This window comes from Panthera pardus, unplaced genomic scaffold (assembly GCF_024362965.1).
Source record: "Panthera pardus isolate Hobbes unplaced genomic scaffold, ASM2436296v1 HiC_scaffold_20, whole genome shotgun sequence".
NCBI classification, from domain to species: Eukaryota; Metazoa; Chordata; class Mammalia; order Carnivora; family Felidae; genus Panthera; species Panthera pardus.
The window spans coordinates 25480454-25493852 of record NW_026526766.1 but is presented as its reverse complement, the minus strand read 5'-3'; the positions used below and the strand labels follow the sequence as shown (position 1 = coordinate 25493852).

General features: G+C 45.4%; 1 long non-coding RNA gene across 1 annotated transcript in view; it reads right to left on the bottom strand.

Moving 5' to 3' along the window:
* Nucleotides 1-416: 416 nt before the first annotated feature.
* LOC109251708 (uncharacterized) overlaps nt 417-13399 on the bottom strand; it is a 62712-nt gene continuing 49729 nt past the window's right edge. Inside the window, exons 3-5 of the long non-coding RNA XR_002073656.2 lie at nt 8384-12045; nt 4584-4825; nt 417-4351 (exon numbers count right to left, since the gene is read on the bottom strand). This is a non-coding gene — a long non-coding RNA (uncharacterized LOC109251708). The remainder of the gene's footprint in view (nt 4352-4583; nt 4826-8383; nt 12046-13399) is intronic.

Below are 13399 nucleotides of genomic sequence, written 5' to 3'. Positions count from 1 at the left end.
TGTAGGGGCTGTCCTGACTTGTCTGGTACCTGGCCCTGGGATGATTCATTGTTCTCAGATTCACCACCTGATATGAGCCTGATCTGAGGAGAGCTCAGTGTCCAAACAGCACGGTCATGATGACTTATGAATGACAACTCTTTCATCCTTGGGCTAAGAGTCATTTTGCTGTCTCAGATCAGACTTAGAAGAACCACAGGACTAGCTGTAATGATCTTCTTCAGACATCTTAGAAGGGACATTACCTTTGTTTCTATAATAGAGGGGCAGGAAGGAGGTGGTACATTCATCCTAACTCATCCTTACTCCAGCTGCTATTTCCAGGGCGGCCCAGGAAACAACTGGGCTTCAAGCTGTATGCTACTCTTAGACTGGCCCCAAGTTCGGGGACTTTGTTTGCCAGACTCCACCTGACTTTGGGCTACCTTCTCTCCAGGGCTGCTCCTTATCTCCCCATGCACACAGATGACCAGAGGGTTCTTTACTCCCACATTTCTTGGAAGGCAGAAAAATGAACCCTTTTCTTATGATTATTGCTGCTTTGGTGGTGGCCATTGTTTTTAACCACACTGATGATTCTCTAGTATTCTGTTCCTAGGGATACTGAAGTTTATACACTAAGCAGTCCTGAGGTGTGTGTGTGTGTGTGTGTGTGTGTGTTACCTTCCTCCAATTCCCCCAAGAACTCTGTAAGTCAGTCTTAGCATTGGCCATCTGTCTAGACCACCCATATGGGAATCTAAATCACCATGAGGCCTCTCACTTGCCAACTTGCAGGGGAGCTATTGTCCCAAACAAGGATCCATTGGATTCTGTGGAAACAGCTTTGAAGCCCTTGGGTGAGGAGGACAGCAGCAGCTGTCTTTAGCTCAAAGGCAATAGCCCGAGCTTGAGGTCAAATGGGTTGACCATGGAGCCTTTTCCTCCATTACAGCTTCTTCCTTCCCCTGGGTTCTCAGTTCTCCTGGTGGGTCTCCCCACTGAAAGTTATTCAGCCATCTCCCACCCACAAACTCTAATCTACACTCCACAGCAGGGAAAGGGCAGACTGAGTAGTCAGTTTGTGATCAGGGACGTGGGATTCAGAAGCCATGCCCTCACCACCATCCCGGAATCTGAGCTACAGGTTGATGTGAGTGACATGGCTTATCAGGTAGGCAGGATGGGATATCAGGATGGCCAAAGAAGAATGGCAAGGGTCCAGAGCATAGGGGACAGTGGGCCAGATCCATGCCAGAGACATGTGTCACTTCCAGGGATAGATTCTTATATTGTAGTCTAAGCTTGAAGAGCAAGAGGGTTTACTCTCACAGTTACTGCACTTGTCCCCAGAGTCACCTCAGATACTCCTAACTTACCTCAGATCCCTCCCCCTTGCTTTGGGCATGATTTCCTGACTTGATTTAGCATCTTTCTCAACCATGACTCTTACATACCACAACCACGGCAGGAAGCTCTATTAGCATCCCGTGGCTGCTGTAACAAATACCACAAACATGGCAGCTTAAAACACACATTTTTTGTCTTATAGTTCTGGAGGCCAGAAGTCCAAAATCAGTTTCACTGGGCTGAAGAGAATGGTGTCAGCAGGGCTATGCTCCTTCTGGAGGCTCTAGGAGAAGATCGGCTTCTCTGTCTTCTCTAACTTCTAGCGGCTGCCGAGACTCCTTGCCGTCCTTGGCTTGTGGTCCCTTCCTCTGTCTCCACAGCCAGTAGTGTAGCATCTTCAAATCTCCCTCAGCTTCCATCCTTGTGACACTGCCTTCTTCCTCTTGTGCATCAGAAATCCCTCTGCCTGCTTCTTATAAGGACACTTGTGATGGCATTTAGGGCCCACCCAGATAATCCAGGATAATCTCCCCATCTCTAGATCCTTAAATTCATCATATCTGCATAGATCCTCTTTCCATATAAGGTAACTCCCCAGGATTCCAAGGATTAGGACCTGGGTATCTTTGGGGACCGCTATACAGCCTACCACAGAGACATCCTCAGCTGCTTCTCAGGCTTAGAGAGAGGATCAGATTCATGAGAGGATGAGCTAATAAATAGAGGATTTAAATCTGGGTGTTTTCACCTCTGGAGCCCCAGCTTTCCTCACACAATCATATTGCCTCCCATTAAATGGTAGTGAACTTCTGGATCCAAGGGGTTACAAATTTACCCAGGATCCCCAAGATGGAAATAGATTCTTGAGCCCCAGAGCCACTCAGAAGCAAGTGCCTGCTGCTTGCTGCCTGCTGCCTGCTGCCTGCACCAGGGATGATGGAGACAGCTCAATGCCTCCTCTGGCCGCAGCCCTGCGCCAGCTCGAGGAAACAGGCTAAGTCATTCCAAACGTCTGATAGTCAGAGGAGAGAGTGAAGGGTTCAGGTGGTCACCTGAGCTTCGTCATGGCTTTAAAAGCACAACTGGTGTCAGTGGCCATATGAGGAGTGGTCAGGAGTATCATTTTCATGGAGGCAGGAAAGCGTGCTTAATACATTATAAAAATATCCGTGTTGGCTAAATGCTAAGCCAAATAATGCCACAGCCACAGCTCTGCCCTTTTTGTGTGTCATCACATGCAAATCTTGATTACTTTAATCTCACATGCATTCAGTTCGCCCCTTTAAGTTCTTCCCAGAGATGCAATTTCTCATCATCTGTGCAAGCAAAGCAAATGCAAGCAGCGGCTACCTCACAATCACTTGGAATCCTCCACAAACAAAAATTGTCCCGTGTTTCGGGAGATTTCGTCCTGCTGTTGTCATGTGCACCAAGGCCACCCAGCTGGACTCATAAATGCTATTACTTAAGAGGAATCCCCAAGCGATGTGGAGAAAGTTGGCAATCATATTTTGTTTTGAGATTTTTGTTTTTTCATCAGACAGGTGTACTTAGCTTCACAGGAGAAGCATTCCTAAAAGGAGTTGGCTATATTGTACATTTTATAAAGCAAATCTCATTTTAACATTGATTTCCTTTATGTCAGAGATGTTCTCCCAAATCTTTTGGTCTTCTTGCTTAGTTGTGATGACTGTGCAGACTATGAGGCAGGGGGAAGAGCTTCTTAAGGGCCAGCTGTCTCCCTGGAAAGGACAATCAGACAACAGAGAGCTTCAAGCCCCAGACATTTGAATTCTCTCCTGTGAAGTCCTGGTCCATTCCAGCTCAGACAACCCCTGACCTCTCAGCTACCATGAACTTGTTGGTGAGGCAACAACAGGCAGAGACGTGCCATGGAGAGATACCAACCCAAGGTGCCATTTTGTTTCAGCAGAAGACCAGGCGCTGAGGTGGCCCAGTGGGGCCTGAGGGACCTGGGGGTGCAGTGAAGGTACTTGGAATTTGGTAACAACTAGATGGAGGTCAAATGCAAGTTTCATTCAGGCCTGGTGCACTCAGCCTCAGGCAAGTCAGATCTGTTTCACAAGCCTGTTTCCCCATTTGCAAAAGAAGGGTAGAAATACTTACCAGGCCAGTGGTTGTATGGGTTAGACACAGTCTAGCACCAGGATAAGCAACTTTTTGTAAAAGGTCATATGGTCTTTTTCACAAGGACTCACCTCTGCAGACGTAGCATCAAAACAGCCATAGGCAATGTGTAAATGAGTGGGTGTGGCTTTGTTCCAATAAAACTTTATTTACAAAACCAGGCAGCTGGTAGATTTGACCTGAGGGTCAGCCTGGCCACAGTCTGGTTAGGGTGCTGGACCTGGCCTGCTTCCCCTCGCATCCGTTCACAGGCCTCACGAGCACCTCTACAAAATTCAGTTCCCATCTTTCTCTGCCAGCTGGCTTCTGGATGGATCCAGCCAATGGGAGGCATTGAGAATGGGGAATTCTCCATTCAACCTGAACAAGCATTGGCTTGTTCCACTAGACAACCTGTTCCTCCACAACCCCAGCTCTCAGCTCCTGCTTGGTGGCTGCCTCAGCTCAAGCTCCAGTAGCATCATCTCCTCCTCCTGGCCACTCTCCAAGCTGCCTCACTATCCCGATGGCTTTCCAGTTCTGTTCACGCCTTTGTCCCTTGTGTTCAGTGGCCTCTATTGAACTACGGTGTGAGCTCATTCGTTTCCCTGATTGGACTCTGACTGCAAGAGTTAGTTCTCCATAAATCGTTCATGTTCTTAATTTATTCATCTTAACACTCTGGAGATTTTTAATTTCATGAGGTAACATGTCTGCATGACAGATGTCCCAAAACAGGTTCTCATAAAATTCCCATCCGGTGAAATGGAAAACCTCAGCCATTCAGTCAACAAGCATATGTTGAGTAGCCGTTGTGTGCCAGGCACTGTCGCAGGCCCCAAGGTGTACAGTGTAACAAATTAGTTGATGATTTAACCATCATCCAATCCAACCCCTTCATAGTCACAAGGGAAAACAAGAAAAAAAGAAAAGATAATCACAGCTAATGTTTACTGGGAATGTAATTTGTCCCGGGCTCTGGTTTAAACACTTTGCATAAATGAACTTATTTCATAACACACTTATGAGTGTTATGAACACTCATAACACCTCAGTGAGGTAGGTAGTATTATTATCCCCATTTTAGAGATGACAAAACTAAAACACAGAGACATAAGACAACTTACCCAAAAACATTTAGCTCATAAGTTGTGGAGTTAGGATTTGAACCCAGGCAGTCTGACTCCACATCTCAAGCTCCTAATCACAAAATATGGTACCTCCCTCCCAAGAGAGTGAAGAGCGTGCTCAAAGCCATGGTAATTGGCATAGTCATGACTAGAGTTAAGTTCTCAAGTTCTAATTACATGTTCCGACCATTAGTGAATTGGCAGCCACTGCTGTAATCATTAAGGCAACAATCATCCCTCTAGAAGAAAGAACAAAAAGCCATTATATGTCTCTTTATAGTCTTTAATATACTGCATAGAAGGATACAAAAGTCGATAAGGAATCTGCTGTATCAGCCATCAACAAACACTTTCAAAATGTTCAATCTAAAGAACACTGGAAAAATCACAAAATCAAAATTTTACAGGTGAGAGATTATCTAGTTAAGTGGTTTTGAAATATTTTAAGTTTTGTAACTCTTTCTTTAAATAAGTTTCTGGGGGACCCCCGTATGTAAAACAGTCAACAGATAAAAGTGGACCTGCCTCGGCTGGGGTAAATAGAAGATACTAGAAGGCTCCTCTCTCAGTTCTCACCTCCACTTTCCACAACCCTTGAGTAGACTCCCCAGAGCCCAGTTTGAAAGCCATCAGTGCTAGCTCACCCTGGTCTCTCTGAACCCCTAAGAAGTGGCTGGGGGCACCTGGGTGGCTCAGTCGGTTAATCGTCCAACTTCGGCTCAGGTCATAATCTCATGGTTTGTGAGTTCGAGCCCCATATCAGACTCTGTGCTGACAGCTCAGAGCCTGGAGCCTGCTTCGGATTCTGTGTCTCCCTCTCTCTCTCTGCCCCTTGCCCACTCACACTCTGTCTCTGTCTCTTTCTCTCAAAAATAAATAAACGTTAAAAAATTTTTAAAAAAGTGATGGAACTTCCCCAAGGTCATAGAACAGTCAAGATCAGAGCCCTGTCTCAGAGCCCCTCACCAATCCTGTTTTCAACATCACCACTGTATGCTCTTCTAACTTGGTTTTCTGGGAGCTGTGAATACCTTTGCAGCAGACAAGTGTCTGTGTCTTTTGAGCCCCTCCACATGGGCAGCAATAAAAGAAGCTGGGATGGCCAGCAGGGGGAGGATACATGGAGCAGAGCCTCAGCAAACTTGATGGAGCCCACCTAATTTCTGAGGATCTAACAATCCCCAGCTACATGGTCAAGGCTGCATTGAAATAAATGGAGAAGAAAACAGCTCTCTGATCTACTTGGGGTAACACTCCAAACTGCTCAGCAAGACCCATTTCCCAAGACATCAAAAGCCCACGTTCCTAGGACCGCTGTGAGCTGCCGATGCACATCCGCATCCCCAGGCTTGCTGTTTGCAGTCATTTTTATGGCATAACAGAGGGGCTCCCACAGAGCTGGAGCCGGGAATCAGAGGGTGTCCACGGGCTTCCATGGTGCAGTGGCTTTTACACAATATGTGTTTTTCTGAGGCTTTCCCCTGATGTAACCAACAACCTCCAGCTGCCATTTAGACTTCATGGGGGTTCCCAGATCTCAGCAGGGAGAAAGGAAAGCCCTGGAAACCCCAGCTTTGAAACTGCTCTCTTAGCCTAGGAGACCAATCACGCAGAGACAAACCCGTGATGACTGAGCAGCAGAGCAGGCTGAATAGAGGAAGCAGGGTGGTAACCAGCCTCCCCCTCAGCCTTGTTATCTGCCATAGGCATTCCAGTACAGTGGCCAGAGCAAGGTCATTGAAGGTCATGGTCGTAAACCAAGAGAGGTTTCACCTCCAAAATCACCAGCCAGGTTTCACATCTGCGGCTTCACATCTTCTCTCTGTTCAGATTTCCTCTCTTCCTAAATAAATTATATTACCCAAATTTCCTCTCCACACTCTACTGAGGTACGCCGTTCCTCTTATGACTCCTTTTCTCTGGATGGTTTATTTTCTTTGCCATTAAGGGCTGGTTGAAAACCCAGAAGTTTTGCTTGAATTACCATCAAACCCAGTCGTATAAAGACATAAGGGACTGACAGTTTTCCATTTATGGATTAGGCACTCGTTATTTTTCTGGCTTTTAACAGCTTTTCAATCTAACTTGTCATTCCAATGTTCTTCCCATTCCAAGATGACAGCAAAATTGGACATAGACTATGCACTTACAGCTGCCCTTCCAGAAACACCGAGTACCTAATGGTTTATGAGGTTATTGGCTTGTGTTTTTTCTAGTAAATTCTTTTAAAAATTCCAGTAAATTGGTTAAGTTCGTGCCTTAGAGAGGAAAAAAAATAGTCAATGTCCTTAATTGCTCTCTCATCTTTTAGGGTGTCCTCTCGTGGGAATGGGCATCATCAGACTTGGCCAAGAGTCCAACATTGTCTGCCTTTCTTTAATGTTGCAAATGTTCCCTCTTCCTATTGTTAGAAGACTCTGTAGTCGTGTGCCTGACTTAGAAAACTTCATTTGGCAGGCAATGCCTGAGGCCCATGATGCAGCAGGCTCTACCCTGCCCCACCCCGGATGCATCCACAGTCATCATTCAGTTAGTTGCAGGTTGTTGCTCTCTTTAAAAGGTGGGGGGAAAAGTAGCACCCATCTCTAACTGGTGGAATAATTTGTGGAGATTTTGTTTTCTTCTCTTTCATGTTTTTTTCTAATTCTATCATGCATTTCTCTTGGAATAAAAAAAAAATTATTATCGGCACTTTTGTGATAATCATCCCCCTGTGCTTTAGTCTATCACCTGCTTACCCATTTCTAAGCAATACACTTTTATTTTTGCTTATTTTGAAATTTCACACAGAAATAATCATACTTTTAAAAAGTTTATTAAATAAAGGACAAAAAGGTGACAATGCAGAAAGAAGCTATCTAAAACTACACTGTCCAGAGGCACCTGGGTGGCTCAGTCAGTTGAGTGTTTGACTTTGGCTCAGGTCATGATCTCACAGTCCGTGAGTTCAAGTCCCACATTGGGCTTGGTGCTGACAGCTCAGAGCCTGGAGCCTGCTTCGGATTCTGTGTCTCCCTCTCTCTCTGCCCCTCCCCCACTCATACTTTGTCTCTCTGTCTCTGTCTCTGTCTCTGTCTCTCTCTCAAAAATAAATAAATGTTAAAAAAAAATTTTTTTAAGCCACACTGTCCAATATAGTAGCCACCAACCGTATGTGGCTATTAGTACTTGAAGTGTGACCAGTCCAAATTGGGATGCGCTGGGAGAGTAAAACATACATGAGTTTTTGAAGACATAGTTTAGTATGAGAGAAGGAATGTGAACTATCTCATTAATCCTTTTATATTGAAGACTTGTTGAAATGGTAATATTTTAGATATACTGCTTTAAATAAAATAAATCATCAAAATCAATTTCACCTGTTTCTTTTTACTTTTTTAAATGCAGCTACTAGAAAATTTTTAATTGCACATGTGGCTTGCATTATATTTCTGCTGAATGACGCTGGTCCACAAACTCTCTGAATTCCTTGCATTCAAAACCACAGTTCTAAATAACATTTGATGATTATCAGACATCCATTTCAAACCACTAATTTTGCTGTTGTTTTTTTTTTTTTCCTTTTTGATTTCCCCTGAGTCTAACTCTTTATATTACCAAGGACTCCCTCGGCACCCCCTACATTTCTCTTCTAACAACTCTCCTGAGCCAACCAAAATGAACACTGTACCAATTTCTCAGCGCCCTCCACAAATGGCCAGTGTTCTCATCCTCCAGTTCCTCTGACCTTCCCTTCTTTTCTTCCCACCTCCACTTCTCCTGCCCTCACTGCTAAGACCCTGCTCCTCCACACTCACCCCGTTCTTCCATCGAAGACATCCTGAGGCTTACACGGGACAGATCCTCGTGACCTCACTCCCAGCCAACTCACCACTGCAAGAAGGCCTTTCACTCTCCATACAGTTAAAGGCTTGACATCTCATAAAACAAATAAACAAAACACAAAACACAAAACCTCATCATTATTTCTGCTCTGCAGCAGATTCTTTGGAGAGACAGGGGATCCATCCTGGGGCTCCTGCAATCACAGGCTGATATCCCGGCAGATGTGCGGACCTAGACCGGAGGACCTCTCCCTGGTTACCCATGCACCTCTAAGCAACTTGACCCCCACTGCCCCCAGCAGATTTCCTCTCCCTGAAGGCAGACTTCTGTACCCAGTGGTTTCCAGGGTTCCCTCGGCGATAATTTTCTACAGCAAGAAGTTGATTGTTTTCTTCCTTTTATTGAAGTCTCACTCCCCTCATCAGCAAAACCAGAACAACGGCAATGCTTACCCTGCCTGTGATGATAAGCACCCTGCCTGATACATATTATTTCAGACAAGCACGCTGGTTTGTGCAACAACCAGTAACAGCCCCTATGGGGGCACGTTGAGCTCATTTTAATGAATACTTAAATTCCATAGTTATTACTTCAGAAAAGTGGTGCTGAATTTATTTTGACTTCCCTTGGTTCAGACATTCTCTCAGTTTCCTCCCTTCCCGGCTGATTTCGATCAGTTTCCAATGGCAACGTGATGGCAGAGTCACAGCCCACGCAGGTCTCATTTTCAGCTCTCCATCTCCCATTACCGCTCTGCCCAGTCTCCTTCCCATCCTTTCTCATCAGACCCAACACAAGTGCAGACAGAATTTTGAATGATCCTCTTGCCCACTTGGGAGACCCTGCCTCAACCTCTTCATCACCAGAGCATGGAGTCTTCTCACCCACTGTCTGAGATCATTCTCCGCCCCATCAGACATCCCACAACTGCACATGGAATTTGGCAAACACTAGCCACATGCAGCTATGGAGCTCTTGACCTGTAGCGAGCCCCAACTAAGATATGCCGAAAGTGTAAGATATACCCAGATTTCAAAGAGTAAGTGCAAAAATTAAAAAGGAATGTATGGGGCACCTGGGTGGCTCAGTCGGTTGAGCATCCAACTTCGGCTCAGGTCATGATCTCGAACTCCATGAGTTCGAGCCCCACATCAGGCTCTGTGCTGACAGCTCAGAGCCTGGAGCCTGCTTCCGATTCTGTGTCTCCCTCTCTCTCTGTCCCTCCCCTGCTCACGGTCTGTCTCCCTGTCTCTCAAAAACAAATAAACATTTTAAAATATCATCCTTAAAAAGGAATGCAAACTATCTTATTTAAAAATTGTTCTATTGATTACACATTGAACTGATAATACTTTAGAAACATTGGGTTAAGTAAAAATGTGTTATTAATATCAATATCACCTGTCTGTTTCACTATTTTAATGTGACTACCAGAAATTTTTAAACCACGTCTATGGTTTGCATGATAGATCTGTTGTATGGCACCGCATCTCCAATGGTTGGCTTTTGTTAGTTACTGCTTCGGAGCAATATCAGTCTTCCTTTCACACTACTGCAACCAGTAAATTGAACAAATGGATATCTTGTATGTAAGAATAAAACAGCCTTATTTTCTTCTCCCACTGTTCCTTTAACTTGCTCAGCAGTGTTAGTTTTCCCCTGCCCCTGGATGAAACTTGCCTTTCTGGCCACTCTTACAGAATAGGACATCTTAGAGTCAACTGATTCCCAACACACAACTTGGAATGTCTACTTCGAATTTCTAACACGCATACTAAGAAAAGCTTCCAGGTTCATTCCAAGTTTCAAGGACTCACCCTTCTCTAGACAGAATGTGTTGTTAAAAGAAGAGGGGAAAAAAATGCTGCAGTCAGTGAAGGGGGCAGGGTCGTTGCATTCTTCTGTCCTCCCCTGTCACTCTTCCCCAACTTGCCAATCAGGTTTCTGATTCCTCCAGTATGGGAGAGCAGACTTGGAGGGAGGTGTGGTGCCCTTGAGAACAGGCTGTGGGTTCCCTGGGCCCTGGCAGTGCGTAGAGTTGCCTCTTCCTCTCACACAGATTCTGGGAGGTCTTTCAAAGCCTCCCTCTTTCCTAAGGGCCACTCACCGGAAACTTCTTTGGTGTGGTTGATACGTTCTCCTCCAACTTTCTGTTGACTCTTTCTTCAGCCAAGAGGAATCCAGCAATACTTTCACTTCTCTCTGATGAGGCTTCTTTATTCTTTTCTTAAAAGGTGTTTTGACTGAAGTATAACATATACATAAGTGCACCACTTGAAAAGTCTCTAAGTGAGTGAACCTGTGTGCCCCCCACCTGAGGCAAGAAATAGTCTGCTCCCTTTTATAATGGCCCGTCTTGGACAAGGTCTAAAACGCCAGCCCTTCCTCTGGTGTGGCTGCATCTGGTCCTGGAGATGCTCACGCACTCTTTGCCCCCACAAATTCTGGGAGGAAGTACCCAGGGCAGGAGCAGCCCTCCTTCATATCCACCATCAGAGCAGGAAGCAAGCTTTCTGCTTCTTCAGCTCTAAATCAGACACTTGTCTATTCAGTGGCTGAGACTGACATCAAGTTCACTGAGTGGACTCAATGTCCCTCCACTTGTTTGAGGGGGAGGGAGAGGCATCTCTCCTCAACCTTTCCTCTTAGGGTGTGGCAGGGGGGGACTCATAGCAAAGCAATGATTTTCACCGAAGACACTTCCTTCCAAATCCCTTTCTGCATCCTCACTCCCTGTGGGGGAAGGGGAACCCCACCCAGGTCTCAGCCACCTGTTTTGAACATGTTCATCTCGGTCTGATGCCTCACTTCGTGTCTTCTATCTTAGGATGTCAGCGGAAGCATGAGTTCTCATGTCCTATTTTAGCACCAAAAGCACCTAGTCACCTTCTCTTCTCTATTCTCCCCTTCCATCAGTAAAGAAAAAAGTAGGGGAGACATAATTCCTGCTTAAGTACTATATTTAATTCAAGGTCATGGAAATTTAGCTTCTGCCTTCTTATGAAGTTCTGCTTGCTATGGGAGATTCAAACGCCTCATCCAGACGGTCAAGGCTCCCATGTGCAGCCACTTACAGTGTGGGACCAAAGCAAGGCTGACGGAGGGTGGTGCTTTGATTCAAATCCAAGCCTGCCATTTACTAGCCTCTCGGAACCCTGGTTCCTCAACTTGAATGATATGCCTCACTTTGCAGGGTGGGGAAGAGTGAGGTTAAATCATGGTAGTTGCTTAATGATAACTTTCCATGATTTTCCTGGCTCACAAGATAGTGTCAGTTTTCTTGACTCTTCTTCCAAATCCCTTCTTAAGTTACTCACTGGTCACATAACTTTCCACACCCATCTCCTACTGGAAACCTTAACCTGGGTCTAAAGAAAAGGGAGAGGGAATCTAAACCCAGAAATAAGAGAAAGTATTCTAAAAATTATACTCACTTCTGCATGGATCAGAGAGCTGGAGAGACCCGGGGATACCATTTCTCTGGTCCCGACCATGGTCATGATCCATGTCAGGTTCGATCTTCTTCGCTACGCATGTTTTATGTGACAGACTATCACTGCTCCTAAAAGTCAGATTCCTTTTCTTCACGAGATATGCAATCTTCCAAGCAGATTCACTTGAAATTATACTGCCCCTAAAAGGATTGATACACAGGTATCATTTATACAGCCTCCTGAACTTGCAAGAAGTCCCTTCTCTTCTAATATGGAACCCTCATCATTATTTGTTTCTTTGTTTTTTTGAGAAAAACAAAAGCTCTCACCTCCTCTGCCTCTACTGCTGATGTACTTGTTTCTCTAAGGATTTCCACCATGCTCAACTCCTTGGGGCTGCTTCTCAGCCATGGCAATCTGCAGAGGCAGCAGAATAGTGGAGCAAATGGTGAGGAGCTGTTACAGGAGCAGACGGGATGCAGTTCCTGGTGTCCAGTACAGGACAGGGAATGTGTTCGGAGGCCGCCCGGCCTACTCTGGAATCCCACACGTGTTCCCTGAAGTATATGCCCAGATAATCCCATTGCAATGGGGAAAAAATGGTGGCTGTGACTCTTCTATTCCGACAGCTCCGTGCAAAGGTCTACTGTGGAAAAATCTACGCAGGGAAACTCTGCCCTCGGTCATGCACCCCGGCCTGAGATCATGCAGTGTGTGTGGTTAGTTAAAAAGGGAGTAGGACCAAAAGTACTAAGGGGTCATATGACCCATCTTCTCTGTTGGGAAAACAACTCAGTACCAGTCTTGCTGACTGTGGGACATCTCGGGAGGGGAGCATCCCACGCTGTGGGGAGACGTCGCTGGTCCCGTATGGGTCTTTTCAACCATGTTCACACACCTGGCCACTGAGTTTCATCAGATGTATCATCAGGGATATGAAAGGGCGGAAATATAATAGAAACCAAAGAGTTCCTGCGGTTGAGAGGGAGAATGATATTTGAAAAGCAGTGCAGATTTGCCTCTGGTCTAGGCCAGTGGCTCACCACGTTGTACAGCAAAGGAAAATGTCTGTTACTATTTGTAGGACATAACACAGATGTAATAAAACCCGGAATCAGCACCAAAGGACCCTTTATTATAAAACACTACAAAATACCCCTGTTTATTCTCCAAGTTTATAAAAGCTCCGAAATGGAGGCTGCCGTCTTCCCCTTTGATATTTGTCATTCAGATGAAGCTACTAGACTCTTGTATGCTGGTCAGAGGGGCAAAGGGAGGTCACTCTGATGCACCCTTGGCCTTTGTGCCCAGAGGGATAGCCTGTGCTTACTTTTGCACGCAGGAAACACCTTTGGAAATTTCTTCTTCCCGCTTTGACTCCACCTGCCTAAACCAATTTGTCACATGAAGAAAAAGAGGCAATGGGTTCTCTCACAAAATAGGAAATCCTCAAAAAGCAAAAAGATACACACACACATTCCACTGGGGCTTTCGCAGGGCAACCGAGAACATTTCCAAGCCCAGCCACTATCTGAGTAAAAGTAATTTTTTAAT